The 15,000-nt window shown below is 43.4% G+C and overlaps 1 protein-coding gene across 1 annotated transcript in view; it reads right to left on the reverse strand.

Annotated features, from left to right (window-relative positions):
• LOC134458660 (seizure 6-like protein) overlaps positions 1 to 15,000 on the reverse strand; it is a 141,134-nt gene that overhangs the window by 48,591 nt on the left and 77,543 nt on the right. The gene's annotated exons all lie outside the window — the stretch shown is intronic.

A 15,000-nucleotide genomic window follows, 5' to 3' on the forward strand; every position in this document is an offset into this window, starting at 1 on the left:
TCTGCATCTGTGCCATGGCATGACCAGTGACAACACTCACAAGCAGACAGGCCCCCCTCCGCTCATGTGATTGATACAGTGTCATCCACTTATAGGGTGGTGTGCAAGGCAGGACTGGTAATCCGGCATATGTGGCATTTTCCCACAGTGCTAACAGTCCCCTGGGGCTGATACTGTTGTTTTTTCGCTTGTTGGTTTGCTGGTTTTTAGATGCGTCCGTCGGTCTGTCTGTCTGTCGGTTGGTCGGTCTGACTGTCTGTCTGTCTATCTGTCTGTCTGAAACGCTTTCTTTCAATTGTAATTCCCTCCTGTGTCCACAAGGCGGCAGTGCATAGATGGACGCATCTTTTTCCGCCAGTCGGACTTGTTTTTTTCCTCCTTAGAGACGGGCCCTATCTTTAATTTAGATAGTGGACTGAGTTCAATAAAGACGCTTTTGCACACCTCTATAGTTGGGCAGGTGCGTAGGATGTTATCCCAGCGTGGTTGTCAGTCAAGAGCAAAGAAATCCCGCACACTGTCCATTCCACCAACAAACTTTAATACAACGTTTCGGTCATCCGACCTTCTTCAGGTAAAGTTACCGTAACTTTACCTGAAGAAGTTCGGATGACCGAAACGTTGTATTAAAGTTTGTTGGTGGAATGGACAGTGTGCGGGATTTCTTTGCTCTTGACAAATAGTGGACTGAACCAGTTATAATATTGTCTAGAGGTGCTCCGATCACCATTTTTTGGGTCCGATCACCGATACCGATCACCAAAAATCTTTATCTACCGATTACCGATCATTGCCGATCACAAAAATTATTTCCTATTTTTTTAATAGCCTATTAATTATCCTTATTGAATACCATTTCTGCCCATAAACCAATCAATCTTAATTTGCACATGTCTATTATTAGGCTATTATTATTATTATTATTATTATTATTATTATTATTATTATTATTATTATTATTATCTTTCAGACTAGTGTTGGTAATACAGTCTACAGTATTAATCAATGTATAAGTTATTGCATAGAATAACTAAACTATTTAAGATTGAATTGAAACTGAAACATTACATCAAATAGTCTTCCACATACGAGAAAAAAACAACCTGTCGCTTTAAATGAGCAGCCTCGTGAGGAGAGCCCCTCCCCTCTCTGTCACCGTCCACAGTTGCAGTGCTCCACTACCGTTCTGAATCTCTCTCTGAAGTTTTAACCACATCTGTCGCCGTTTGGTGTTTCAGCGACTATCAAACTAATCAACTGACTGCCAATTACAACTTTGAAAACAATAATTGACATGTTTGTGCTGACAACGTGAAGTTGTCGCGTGCTGACCAAGGCAACTACACAGGTTATAACGTAACATGGCTCACTGGCGAGTACTCAATCGCAAATTACATTGTCACTCAGGTAAACGGCGCATGGATCGGAAAATCAGATCATTGTTGATGCAGATATGGTTATGAATGGTGGAAATGAAGGGGGGGATGGCGAAAAGTTATAGACAAGCAAAGATGGCTTCTTTTGGTGCAGTTGCAGCTGTGCAGAGCCAGCGCCTACATGCAGCGCAGGTGTAAAGGCAAATGGTTGCGTGAGGAATTTAATATCTCTCGATCGGTTTTTTGATCGGCATGTTTTTCCGATCACCGATCAGGCTATTTTTGGCCATTATCGGCCGGTCATGATCGGCAGCCGAGCAATCGGAGCACCTCTAATATTGTCAATTAATATGTGGCTGAGTGAGGGGCTGGTCTATTGTGTAATATGCCTGGCCTGTTTTCTGGTGCCAGTCCAGCCCTGGTGGGGTGAGCAGTGTAAAGGAAATTGGGGAGTGGAGGAGATACTTTTCCTCAAAAACAAGGAACGGTCCCAGATTCGCAGCCCATATAATTAACATAATTAATGCTTCGGCTACGGCAAAACTGGGGCAGTGGGGGTTTTGTGGGGTTTTAATAATGGTGCTCCAGCAACCAAAAAACAAAAACTAGATTTTCTTTTCTCCTGTTTTCAAAGTTTTCTGACACTCTTTATGTAAGTAGGTTGGAAGTCATATAGAGTAGCCTACATATGAAGGAGGGTGTGTTAATTTGTTAAATCCTGTGGATGAGAGCTATTTGGATACCCAACTCAACAACAATTTCAAAAGCTGCATAATCTCAGGAGCACATGTAGTGATGTTGGCTATGATTATGTCCTCCATTGAAAGTCGCTTTGGTTAAAAATGCAATGTAATGCAATGTAATGTCATGTAATGTAATGTAATGAAATGCAATGTAATGAAATGTAGTGCATACAGGGATCATCCTCTGGCTTTGAGAACCAGATTAGGTGGCGAAGGTTTTTGCAAGCTGCATTTATTAAATCATAGTAAAAGATGAAACAGCGGAGTAACTGGCAGTGATTGTGTTTCACCTCCTCAGAGATTAAAAGGAGATAAGACAAGACAAGACAAGACACCATACGACAAGACAAGACAAGACAAGACAAGACAAGACAAGACAAGACAAGACAAGACAAGACAAGACAAGACAAGACAAGACAAGACAATAAACTCTTAATTCACAAGTGACTTTACAACAAATTTTTAAATCCTTCCTAAATCCTCAGCAGTCCGAAAAGGGGTTTGAGCAATTATACTTGCAAAGCTGAAGGAAAGAAAAACACAAAACACAAGCTGCTGCAGGTTTTTAGATTAATTTCCTCAGTGTCCATTTCTGTCCCACGGGCCGCGCAGCATGAGAGGAGAACGTTCCGGAATGTTTTCACTTTACACACAGCACTGATATTAACTTTAAAAGAGTTAAAGTCATGACAGGCGCCATTATGCGTATGTGGTATGGGCGGAGGAAAATATAGTGGAATAGTGTACTTGCGAATTAAAACATGATTTATCGCTGAGTCTTATCAGAGGGAAAGTGGAAAAGGATAAAAAAAGTATATACAGTATGTGACAAAGATGAAAAAGGAGAGTGCTGCATTGGGTCACATAGTTGTTCAGGTGCTCTTCAGAAAGGACATTTAGTGTTTAGCTTGTGACTACTCTTCGGATCATGAAGACCACCACCCTCAACAAGGAGCCCACCACGTGGGCCTTCACATTTTGGAGATAGTCACAAGCTAAACACTGAAGTATACACTATGTGTCTTGCAGGTTGTGTGTTTGTGCATGTTTATGAGCATGATGTGTCTTGGTACATTATATGCTCCTGTGCATAGAGGGGAGTTGCTGTGAAGTGTGTTTGTATAATGCATGTGTGTGAGTACATGCACGTAAATGTGTGCGTGTGTACGCGCGTGTGTGCACGTGTGTGTGTACGTGTGTGTGTACGTGTGTGTGTGTGTGTACGCGCGCGTGTGTGTGAGTGTGTGTACGTGTGTGTGTGTGTGTGTGTGTGTGTGTGTGTGTGTGTGTGTGTGTGTGTATGTGTGTGTGTGTGTGTGTCTGAGTACATGCATGCAAATGAGTGTGTATGTGTGTGAGTGTGTGTGTATACTGTGTGTGTGTGTGTGTGTGTGTGTGTGTGTATACTGTGTGTGTGTGTGTATGTGTGTTTGTGTGTATGTGTGTATGTGTGTATGTGTGTGTGTGTGTGTGTGTGTGTGTGTGTGTGTGTGTGTGTGTGTGTGTGTGTGTGTGTGTGTGTGTGTCTAAATTAAGAGCGTGGGGTTGCTGCTCAGTGCAGGCTGCATGTGAATGAGCTCTGAGACACAAGCAGGGGTGCGAAAAGCAAAAGGCTGCATTCTCACCAGCACAGCTATTTAGAGACGCCAGCGCCGCGCAGGGGACTCGGGCCAACGTGCTGTCAGTCTGTCAAACTAACACACACACACACACGCAAACGCCCACATGTGCGCGCAAATGTGCACGCACACACACGCAGACAACATTTTTGTGTGTGTCTGTGTGTGTGTGTGTGTGTTCTTGGTAGGGAGGCCCAGCTCTAGGAGAAACTACAGAGTCTTGAATCAGAGCAGACCCCCCCGCCAGCAGCGAGCAGTCTCTCTTGTGTATGTGTGTGTGCTTGTGGTTTCTATCTGTGTGTGTGTGGTTTCTATCTGTATTGTGTGTTATATTGTGTATTGTATTGTGTGTGTGTGTGTGTGTGTGTGTGTGTGTGTGTGTGTGTGTGTGTGTGTGTGTGTGTGTGTGTGTGTGTGTGTGTGTGTGTGTGTGTGTGTGTGTGTGTGTGTGTGTGTGTTAGGGGTAGCGGTGTGTGTTTCTATCTCTGTGAGTTTTCCTATCTGTGTGTGTGTGTGTGTGTGTGTGTGTGTGTGTGTGTGTGTGTGTGTGTGTGTGTGTGTGTGTGTGTGTGTGTGTGTGTGTGTGTGTGTTAGGGTAGCGGTCGGGGTAGTTGGATGGTGTTCACTGGAGCATGTCGGGAAAAGCAATGGGTGGCGCGCAGACACACACACACTCCTCCGCATGCTAAAACACCCCCTTTCTTTGCCTCCCTCTCTCCCTCTTCATTCCTCTCTGTGTCTCTCCATCCCTTCATCCCTCCCTTCCTCACAGTGTCTTTCTATCCCTCTCTCCCTCCCAGGGCCGCTGCTAAGGTTTTGGATGCTAAAATTTAGATTTAGAATTTATTATAGTTGATTGGTGCTGGAAAATGTTCTCATTTGAATTCTGTGAAATAGCCCAATATATACACGTTTTGCAATGTACATTTTTTTTCATTATGTTTTTTCAGTCAATCTCAATTTAAGAGGCCCCAATTTTGGGGGCAAAGTCGTTGGTGTTCTAAGCACTATGAGCACTCTGCTTACAGTGTGTCTAGAGGCGGCCCTCTCTCCCTCCATCCCTACCTCCCTCATAGTGTGTCTCTATCCCTCTCTCCCTCCCTCCCTCTCTCACAGTGTCTATCCCTCTCTCTCTCCCTCCCTCTCTCCCTCCCTCTCTCCCTCCCTCCCAGTCTCTCTCTATCCCTCTCTCCCTCCCAGTGTCTCTCTGTCTCTCTATCCCTCCCTCAGTGTCTCTCTATCCCTCTCTCCTCCTTCCTGTTCTCTCCATCCTCCATCTCTCCAGCTCCCCACCGGCTGCTCTGCACAGTAGCATGTCCCTCTCGCTGCACCCTTTCTTTTTTTCTCTTTCTGTCTTCTCTTCATCTGTCTATCCAAGTCCCTAAAGCTCTCTGTCTGTCTGTCTTCCTCCATCCCTCTCTCTTTCACTCCTTTATTCTGTCTGTAGCGAAGGGGAGTAGAGTTGCCCAGCCGGGACTCGAACCCAGACCTTCTGGGGTAATAAACTGGGGCTCTGACCACTACACCAAAGAGCCAGGCTCGTTGGCATGTTAGTCAGAACACACCCACAACCCTAGTGATGGTCACTCCATGACACTGCCTTCCCCTTCGGGAAGCGCACCCGTAAGCTTCACACACTCATGGTGTCCCTCACGCAATTGCCCATCATGCTTCTCCCATCCAGTGTGCCCCGTCATCAATGCTTCACCCATCACTGGGGTCCCTCACACCGGGGTCACCAATCCTGGGGATCCCTCACATGGAATTACGGCTCACACACAATGGGTACGCTTCCGATGGCCTCACGGTAGCCATCCCACTTCTGACACCATTTGTAGCGAAGGGGAGTAGAGTTGCCCAGCCGGGACTCGAACCCAGACCTTCTGGGGTAGTAAACTGGGGCTCTGACCGCTACACCAAAGAGCCAGGCTCGTTGGCATGTTAGTCAGAACACACCCACAACCCTAGTGATGGTCACTCCATGACACTGCCTTCCCCTTCGGGAAGCGCACCCGTAAGCTTCACACACTCATGGTGTCCCTCACGCAATTGCCCATCATGCTTCTCCCATCCAGTGTGCCCCGTCATCAATGCTTCACCCATCACTGGGGTCCCTCACACCGGGGTCACCAATCCTGGGGATCCCTCACATGGAATTACGGCTCACACACAATGGGTACGCTTCCGATGGCCTCACGGTAGCCATCCCACTTCTGACACCATTTGTAGCGAAGGGGAGTAGAGTTGCCCAGCCGGGACTCGAACCCAGACCTTCTGGGGTAGTAAACTGGGGCTCTGACCGCTACTCCAAAGAGCCAGGTTCGTTGGCATGTTAGTCAGAACACACCCACAACCCTAGTGATGGTCACTCCATCACACTGTCCATTTCCCACGCTTCCTTCTCCTCCCTCTCTCTGTCACCCTCCCTCTCTCTCTCTCCCTTTCTCTTTTCCTCTCTTCCTTACACAGAAAGGGATGTATGCCTCAAAGGCGCCCCCCTTTGTGGCAGCATAACTTCACTGACGGTTAGTGTTAGGGAAATGTCTAGGTTTAGGCGACGTGGCAGGTATTCCCTCAACCTCAAAAATTGCCGCCTGGTCAATGGTGGTCAGAAATTGACGAGTTGGGATGAGACTGTGTCGTTTGGTGCACGCTGACTAAGTTTCAGTGCCGATCTGAACTGGCTTGTCTGAGGGCTGCACTCTACGAGAGCTCTTGGTTCACATTTTTTTCTTGCCATCGCCTCTCCTCTTCTCATTGCCCATGTCTCGTCTTCTCCCCTCCCATACATCCCTCTCTCCGTCCTTCTCTAATTCACCCCCTGGGCGTCAAACCCAAGTTATACTCGTTTATCCCGTCCTTTATCCATTCGTTTCTCCATCGTGTCCTCCTCCTCTATTTCTCTGCGTACCAGCCACTTTAATAGTAGTCATCATTTGTCTAATTGTCTCCAACTCAAATAGGAACAGGCAGGAAAGATGGAGAAAGGCCTAATCACTTGAACCATCTTAAGGATACTATTATGTAACTAATATCCTTTTGTAAGTACATTTTGTGCCCAATACAATATTTAATTGCCTATTATGGACCATTTTAGCTGAATAATTGTACACAAAACAAGCCTTGAATACAATACTGTGTGTATAAATCACCGCAGATGTCTTGTGAAAACGAATTTAAAAAGTTTGTTTAAGTATAAACACTCAGTAGACCTCTGCTCCAAACCCACTCACAAACAGACTTCTGGTTTCAGTTTTGTATTTAACTGGGTGGCTATCATGGAATATTTAGGAGTACTTATATATCATGGGCATTTATAACAATAACAGTAAAGAAATAAAGCTTTGAATGTACACATTAAGATGTATCTGGCTTATTAAAACTCATTAGAAAGGTTAAAAATAAACACTTTTCAGACCTCCACCTCAAAACCACACAACTTTTGTGCTCAATGGAACATTTATGGAGTATTTAGTGGCAACACAGCCAGTAGACAAATCAAGACTAGAATGTACACGTCAATTAGTGCATTTGTCTTATGAAAGCTCATTGAAAACATTTGGCTAAAAATAAACACAGTTGTCCTCCCCCCCAAACCCACAAGACTGCAGTGCTCAGTTCCGTATTAAAATGATTATTGTGGAACATTTATGAGCTCCATAATCATATCAGTAAACAGAACAGGCCTTGGATGTGCATGTAAAGATGTAGTGTATCAGGTTCATGAAAGCTGATTTGAAAACTTGTTTGACCTCTTCCTTCCTTAAACCCACCCACACAAATTCTGTGCTCAATGGTAGATTAGTTTCTTTAGTGGCAAAATAACCAATTCAGGAGACAAATCAAGACTAAAATGTACATATAAATTACTGTATCTGTCTTATGGAAACTCATTAAAAAAGCTCATTGGTTAAAAATAAACTCTCAGTTAAATGAACTCCACTCCAAATCACCTGATTTTTGTGCTTAATTCCATATTTAATTGGTTATCACTTATCATGGAACACTTCTGAACAACGCAATCATATCAGTAAACAAAACAAGCCTTGATTGTGCAGGCACATGTATTGGTCTTATGAAAGCTCAGCTCATTAACAACAATGCTCGTTATAGAAAATAAACGCTTTAGTGACCTCCACCACAAACCCACACAGACAGCTGCTGCCGGCCTGCTCTACCTGAAATGCACCTGTTAGCTATTCACTCCCCAGCTCCATTCATCCATCCATCCTACTCTCTCTCTCCCACTCTCTTATCTCCATCAGTTACTCTCTGTCTTTCTCTATTCTCTCACACTCTCTCTCCATCTCTATCCGCTCTCTCTCTCTCTCTCTCTCTCTCTCTCTCTCTCTCTCCCCGTCTCTCTTTTTATCATCTCTTCCGTTCCATCTCTCTAACTCCATCTCTGTTTATCATCTCTCCTCCCCTCCATTTCTCTCTCTGTCTCACTCTCTCATCGTTGTCTTCCACTGCTTACACAATGAGCAAAGAGACAGGGCTGTGAGAATGATTTTATGTAAGAGGGGAAGCCTCCACTTGCTGAATGCCTCCTACACAGGACTAGTGGGAGAAAGGAAGAGGAGAGAGGGAGAGGGAGCTGCCTTGGCTAAATGTAGAGTGAGCTATATTAATATATGGTTAATGTATGGGTAAGGATGTGTGTAATGTCTTGAATGTTAGAATGTCTTCTGTATTTAGGTACTGTATGTATGCTACTTGACAACTTAATTCCCCCCTGGGATCAATACATGATACTCTACTCTACTCTACTCTACTAGAGAGAGAGAGAGAGAGAGAGAGAGAGAGAGAGAGAGAGAGAGAGAGAGAGAGAGAGAGAGAGAGAGAGAGAGAGAGAGAGAGAGAGTGTTGGTCCTCTACCATGATGACATCCATGGTGAAGAGATGCAGGAGAGATGTGGAGCAGAACCGAGAGGTGAGGAGAGAGGGGAAGAGAGGAGAGGAGAGAGGGAAAGAGAGGAGAGGAGAGGAGAGGAGAGGAGAGGAGAGGAGGGGAGAGGAGAGGAGAGGAGAGGAGAGGAGGGGAGAGGAGAGGTGAGGAGAGGAGAGGAGAGGAGAGGAAAGGAGAGGAGAGGAGAGGAGAGGAGGGGAGAGAAGGGAGGAGAGGAGAGAGGAAGAGAGATGTGGAGCAGACCCGAGAGATGAGAAGAGAAGAGAGGAGAGGAGAGGAGAGGAGAGGAGAGGAGAGGAGAGGAGAGGAGAGGAGAGGAGAGGAGAGGAGAGGAGAGGAGAGGAGAGGAGAGGAGAGAAGGGAGGAGATGACAGGACACAGAGAGAGAGATTCCTGCTGTGGACTCCTGTGAGATGAGAGAGAGATTGGCAGAGAAGAGAAGAAAAATGAACAGAACAGAAGAAGAGAGGAGAGGAGAGGAGAGGAAATATGAGATGAGAGGAGAGGACAAAAGGAGAGGAGAGGAGAAGAAATGACAGGACAGAAAGAGAAGAGGGGTTCTTGCTGTGGAGCACTTCAGTGAGTTGAGAGAAGGGCAGTCCATGTCCTGACCATTAGAGATGCCTCTCTCTCTCTCTTTATCTACCCCTCACTACTCCTCTCTCTACTCCTGACTGCTGCTCTTTACTCCTCTCTGTTCCTCACTACTCTTTTCTCCCCCTTCACTGCTCCCCACACTACTCCTTTCGCTCTGCCCCTGTGTCTCTGTTTATGTGTGTTTCTTCATGCTTATTCCTGTGTTGTGTTGTGTATGTATAGTGTGTATAAGTCATTGTTTGTATTTCTTTGTGCCTATTCCTGTGTGGTGTTGTGTATGTACAGTGTGTATAAGTCATTGCCCTGTTCGCCGTACAGACTGTGATGGCTCCTTAGGGAGCAGTTGGAGCCTTCCTGGTAGCCTCTATTATGAGGCCATGACTCATACACACACACAAACACACACACACACACACACACACACACACACACACACACACACACACACACACACACGCGCGCGCACACACGCACGCACCACGCACACACACACACACACACACACACACACAGAAACAGAAGACACACGACACACTCTCTCTCGATCACTCTCTGTCTGACACACACACACACACACACACACACACACACACACACACAGAAACAGAAGACACACGACACACTCTCTCTCCATCACTCTCTGTCTGACACACACACACACACACACACACACACACACACACACACACACACACACACACACACACACACACACACACACACACACACACACACACACACACACCTCTGTGCTGGCCTTGTGTTGTTTCTGCATTAGATTGACAATGGGCATCAGCGTTCAATAGTCCTCTTTGTATTGTATTAAGCCCAATAGTCAATAGCAACATCCCTATTTAGCCTTCTTTAGCCTTCACAGCTCCCTCAACAACAGCACCTGATTACGCAGCCTGTAACCTGTAGCGGAGGAGAGGAGAGGAGAGGGATAGAGAAGACAAATGCAGGTAGAGACTGGGAGAGAGATGGTGGTAGAGAGAGAAAGAGGCAGGGAGTCAAACTATGAGAGATAAGAGGAGAGACTGCTACCTGCAGCACTGTGGCGGAGGAGAGGAGAGAGGGGGATAGAATGCAGGTAGAGACTGGGAGAGAGAGGGCGAGAGAGATTAAAGGGACAGTTTGGTCAATTTCAACATGCAGTTGTAATGCTCACACTACCCTGGACTTGTCAGTGCCTGAGATTTTTTTTTCTTCTTCTTCAGCCGTTTCCGAGATCCTGGTCATTTTAATGGGGGCAGCTCTTTGTTTACATTTAAAAAAAAACATTTTTATTTATTCCCAAAAACATCCAAAAGGTTATAAAACATCAGCAGACAACTAGCATACAGCAGTACCTTTTGGGAAAATATTTGGAGTTGGCCTATGTTTCATTTTTTAAAAATGTAAACAAACGCTGCCCCCATTAGAATTGCTCATATCTCGGAAAGGGCTGAGCCGAAAAATGTGGCATCACCAGGTACTGACAAGTCAAGGGTAGCGTGAGCAATACAACTGCATATTGAAATTGACCAAACTGTCCCTTTAAGTTACTGCTACCCTGTACCCTGAGTAGACTGGTAGTCTGTATGCAGTAGGGGAGATGAGGTAGAGCAGTGTTTCCCAACCAGGGGTACGTGTACCACCAGGGGTACGCGAGCACACTGCAGGGGGTACTTGGAAAAATGTATTTAACAAATATTAAAAATATTATTATTAATAATATTAAAAATATTTAACAAATGCATGGAGCATAGTCACACTGCAATAGAAAAAGTGATGTAAAACATGAGTTAGTGGTACTCATGGCACAACGAAAAGGCTTAGGGGGTACATGACACAAAAAAGGTTGGGAAACACTGAGGTAGAGTTCCAATCTGTATCCTTCCTCTGCCTTTCAGCCCACTCATTCCCATCAGATATGCACATTCCTAATCATCCTAATCGCTTGGCTTAACGAGGTACCAATCAGCCGCAAATTTAAGACCACGATGATTAAACCGCCTTTCAAGTGTTTACAAAGTCAGGATTCGTCATCAAAATAAATTATGCCTTAGCGCCATTAATGGGAACCTTGTTTCTATTTAAACACTGCATAATAACATGATTATGTGCAATTCTGAACAACTGACTCACTGTTATGCAATTGACCTTAAACTTTTTTGTTATGGCAGATAAGTTACGATACTAGGATGTAGGGGTGAGGGGTCAACATGCTAACATACCTTCACCACAGCATAGGTAGGCCCATCTTTATCAGCAGTTTACAGCCAATTCATTTGCATCAGTTATGCGCATTCATAATCACTTGGCTTAACGAGGTATGCGTCAGCAACTATTTCGAGACCACGAAGATTAATCTGCCTTTCGAGTGTTTTCAAAGTCAGGATTTCTCATCAAAATAAACAAAATGTACATTGAAGAATTCACTGTTATACAACTGACATTAAACTTTTGTGTATTGGCAGATAAACTATGGTACTGTGTAGGATGTACATGTGCAGTGAGGAATTGGTCCCAAAATGCCAACATGCTGGTCCTGACCACAGCAATAGGTTTCTGTATTAGTCTGCTTTACAGCGGATTCATTCACATCAGTTATGCACATTCATAATCACTTGGCTTAACGAGTTATGCGTCAGCAACCATTTTTAGACCACAAAGATTTATCTGCCTTCCAAGTGTTTTCAAATCAGTATTCGTCATCAAAATAAATGAAATGTGCATTAACACATGGCGAATGGAGACCCCATTCTTGATTAAACATTGCAGAAAAAAATCTTTTCTAGAAAGAATTTCTAAATAATTGACTGTCATGCAATTGACATTAAACTTTTTTGTTACGGTAGATGGCTTAAGGCAATAAAATGTAGATATCAAGTGGTACCAAAATCCAGGTCATAACAACAGAGCAGAATCAGTATTCATTTCATTTATTTAAACTCGAAGAATCATTGAGGGCCCAGCCCTCATTTACAATGATGTCGAGTAAAACAAACAATTGCACATATAAAATCATATATAAACAACGAACATACACAATACACCATAAATCATATAAAAGGTAAGAATTAAGACAAACTATGAATTAAAACTTATGAGTTAAAACAAGTGCAAGTATGTGATAAAAAACTTCCCAGTGTAACTTTAAAATGTTCTAATGGCACAAAGGCTTGAAGACCCATCCTTTGTTGTAAGTTATTCCAAACTGAAGGTCCACAGACACTAAAAGCTGTTTTACCCAGTTCAGTGCGGGCATAAGGGACCTCCAGTAAAAAATTGCTGCTGCGGGTTTGGTATGGGTTGGAGTGCCAAACTAAAAGAGATGAAATATAAAATGGGAGTTTGCCAGTGAGGGCCTTATAAATAAAAATAAAATAATGCATGTCCCTTCTGTGAGAAAGTGGAGCCCACCCAACTTTATCATATAACAGGCAATGATGTGTACTATATGGATCCCCAGTAATAAAACGAAGAGCTGAATGATAGACAGTGTCAAGTGCCTTCAGATTAGAGAGTGGTGCATGTCTGTAAATAATATCACCATAGTCAAGGGAAGACAGAAAAGTAGCTTCAATTAACTTTTTTCTGCAGAAAACAGGAAAGTGATATTTATTTCTGTGCAGGAAAGATAGCTTTTGTCTGAGCGTAGTGACAAGACAGTCAGTATGTTTCTTGAATGTGAACTTGTCATCTAGCCAGATTCCCAGGTACTTATAATGTGATACTCTCTCAATAACAGACCCATCTAAAGTAGATATATTAAAATCATTTTTCATGCCATGCTTAGATCGAGTAAAGACCATACATTTAGTCTTGCTTACATTAAGTAGAAGCTTAAGACTAATGAAGGCATTTTGTAGGATATTAAAAGACTGCTGCAATTTCTCCAAGGCTAGCTGTACAGAATCTGCAACACAATACAAAATTGTATCATCTGCATATAGATGAATAGAGCAGTTGGAAAGGAGAGAAAGTATGCTATTTATGTACATGGTGAAGAGTACCGGACCTAATACTGAACCTTGTGGGACTCCCTTGGTTATTAGCAGGGGGTCAGATTGAGTATTACCCAATTTTACAGTATGGTGTCTGTTTGAAAGGTAGCTCTGGAACCATTTACAGGCACTTGCATTAAAACCAATACCAGGCAGAATTTGTAGAAGCAGAGAATGGTCCACGGTGTCAAATGCTTTGGATAAGTCCACAAAGATGGCAGCACAATGTTTTTTCTTGTCAAGAGAAGTGATAATATCATCCATTACTTTAGTAGCAGCAGTAACTGTACTATGTTTAGGCCTAAAGCCTGATTGGAGAGGGCTCAAAATATTATTGGTATTTAGAAATTCTTTGAGCTGATCATTTACCAACTTCTCTAGTATTTTTGAGAGACACGGTAGCTTGGATATTGGTCGATAGTTGTTAGGGTCAGTCTTATCACCCCCCTTGTGCAACGGGGTAATGTGTGCAAATTTCCATAGTGTAGGGACAACTCCAGTGGAAATAGAAAAATTGAAAATGTGCAATAATGGCTCTGCTATTATATATGCCGCAGTGCGAAGAAAAAGGGGATCTAGCTGGTCTTCTCCAGTGGATTTGCGACTATCAATTGCTAATAAAGCAGATAGCACTGTATGCTTAGACACAGGATGAAGCCTGAATTCCAGATCATCGTCTCTGACATTGTCTCTGATACGCATATCATGTCCAGCCCTAGGTATAAAGGAATGATTATTGCTATTGTCAAAACTTTGACTGGCTAAAGAAAAATGTTTGTTAAGAGCACTGCAAATGTCTGATTTGTCTTGTAGTAGACAATCATCAAACTTAATTGAAGAAGGCATAGGTGTAACAGATTTATTGTTTTTGTAATTTACAGCCTTCCAGAATTTTGCAGGATCTGAGTACGAACTAGAGACAAGGTTAAAGTAATAGTCAGATTTAGCCTTTCTTACAGATAATGTACATCTGTTCCTGATTTTCCTGAAACTTGCCCAGTCGGAGGCATCCTTGCTCCTCCTTGCTAATGACCAAGCCTTATTTCTTGACTGAAAAAGAGAGGAGAGTTCAGGGGTGAACCATGGGTTTGTTCTACTTTTTACTCTTATCTTTTTAAAAGGTGCATGTTTGTCAACAATGCAAATAAATGAGTTTGAGAAAAACTGTAGAGCCAAGTCAGCATCAGGAATTTCAGTTGTTAGATGAATGTATATTGTGTTTCGTTAACACACTTTTTCACTGGGGCAGTTTACGACATAGATTATGTTCCACAACATTAACCTTGCCATTTTATTGCATATGTGTGTGATGGCTAGCCTATGCTGGAAGTGTCTTATTTGTTACCTTCTTGGCCAAGGTCCCCTGCAGAAAGACATCATGTGTCTCTGTAAGACATTCATGCATACTGAAGATAAAGCAATACATGAATAAACTTGATTTAAAAATGCAATAGCTTATAAAAGCATAATGTTACGTACAGCACACATAAACACTGTCTTCACGGCTCTTTCATCTGGATTCATCTGTATGCAGACGACCGACAAAAAAAAATCTTTCTTTGTTTGCTCAAAGTAATGTAGTGTCAAAGACACCACAGCTAAATGTACTATTCAAAGTTCTATTGCATCTAGCTTCATTGGTTTTGGTCGTTTATAACATCATCCCTTTGTAAACAATAGAGTGTGGAAAGTGAAGTAGACTGCTGGAACAAAGGGGAGGCTTAAAGGGACTGCCTAAGAATATACAGACCAGTGGTGGAATAATTG

Source organism: Engraulis encrasicolus, chromosome 11, assembly GCF_034702125.1.
Source record: "Engraulis encrasicolus isolate BLACKSEA-1 chromosome 11, IST_EnEncr_1.0, whole genome shotgun sequence".
Taxonomy (NCBI): Eukaryota; Metazoa; Chordata; class Actinopteri; order Clupeiformes; family Engraulidae; genus Engraulis; species Engraulis encrasicolus.